This window comes from Nannospalax galili, unplaced genomic scaffold (genome assembly GCF_000622305.1).
Source record: "Nannospalax galili isolate Female #2095 unplaced genomic scaffold, S.galili_v1.0 scaffold12698, whole genome shotgun sequence".
In the NCBI taxonomy this organism is placed as follows: domain Eukaryota; kingdom Metazoa; phylum Chordata; class Mammalia; order Rodentia; family Spalacidae; genus Nannospalax; species Nannospalax galili.
This window is the reverse complement of record NW_008340973.1, coordinates 4,587-6,053: the sequence shown is the minus strand read 5'-3', so window position 1 is coordinate 6,053 and position 1,467 is coordinate 4,587. Positions and strand designations below refer to the sequence as shown.

The window sequence follows — 1,467 nt, the reverse complement described above, 5'->3', positions numbered from 1 at the left end:
TCTTGGGCTGTCCTCAGTTTTCTGATGATTTTTCTCAGACTCTCTTATCCTCTTCCCATGGGAAGAGCCTGGAGCCTTGAGATGGTGATGATGGAGGCCCCTCTTCTCAGCATCATGTCTGCTATTGCTGAAGGAGTTGCTCCTGCCTGACTTCTTTCTTCCTTCACTGGAGTGATTCTCCTTGTGGCTGCGCTCAGGGGTGCATTCTGAACCTCCTTCACACTTCTTTCCCAACCCATGATCCTGCTCCATTCCTCTTACGGGGAGTGGGCTGTCCTCCCAAAGTCATTCGAAAGGCTCTTCCACTCATGCCTCTCTTCTCAGGGCTTGGGCATGCCCGGTCCCCCCCCACCCCCCAGTGTTCACTACTCAGGCTGTGCACTGAGCCGCTATAGCCCTCTAGGCTGTTTCTAAGGCCTGAACTTTTCCTGAGGCTGATCCAGTCCCCTTCTAAAAAGGTCTGCTCTCGGTCAGAGGACAGAAGGTGTGTGGGGGTGCTATTCCTCACCCTAAGGTCAGCATCCAGGTTTTGATCTCGGGTATAACTATCAGTGAGCAGCTCATAATGCACAGGGAGAGCTGAGGGCTGGTGTTGCTAGAGATAGCAAGTGTCCTCTGCTTTGCCAAAATCCAACCACACCCTGGGTCTGGACCACCCAGGGGAAAGCCCCTCAAGTTCACACAGGAGGCTTGGGCTGCAGTCCAAGCTCTCATATTGGACTTACGCAAAGCTGTCTCCTTTGATGTGATCAATGGTGCAATGCTTCCAAAGCAATCAAACTGTCTGGCCAGGGCTGCCAGTGAGATGGTAGGTACCAGGCCACGCCCCCAGAGGCAGGCGGTGGAGTCAGCCCTGCCATAGGTAGTCTTTATGGAGTTTATGCCAATCACCCATCCATCATGGCCACTTTAGCCCTGTGGGCCATGTCCAGGTTCTGGAACTTGAGGGAGAAATAGGCTGCCCTGACCTGACTGGCAGACCTTGTGATGACCATCTCCTCAATGATGCCATACTTCTCCAAGTTGCATCGAAGCTCCACCTTAGACACACTGTGGTCCAGGATCCCATGAAGATGTTTCTCGTGGCTCACTGGTCCTGCTCAGGCACGATGTCCTCCTTCCACACGGCTGTAGTTGTCGTGCAGCCCTGAGATCTGAAGAGAAGGGAGACTCTAGAAAACCAGGTAGTTCTGAGTGAATGAATTTGGGGCCAAGGCAATAGGTCTTAAGTAAAGAAAGATAAAGGAAAAATGTTTGTGCCATGGTCTGTTTCAGTAGAAATTATAGCAATTTCCTCAATATGTGTCCTGTAGTAAATGTCAAATGACTTTTTGTTTTACTAAATAGAAATATATCACATTTATTTAATTATTCCATGTGTCCTATCACTGATTTCTTCCAAATACTAGAGTTTCTAGCTGAACTTTAACATTTTGTGAAATTAATATGTATATTGTGATTTCTGTT

General features: G+C 48.8%; 1 pseudogene; it reads right to left on the bottom strand.

Moving 5' to 3' along the window:
* Positions 1-8: 8 nt before the first annotated feature.
* On the bottom strand, positions 9-1,154 carry LOC103736734 (annotated as a pseudogene).
* Positions 1,155-1,467: the final 313 nt, after the last annotated feature.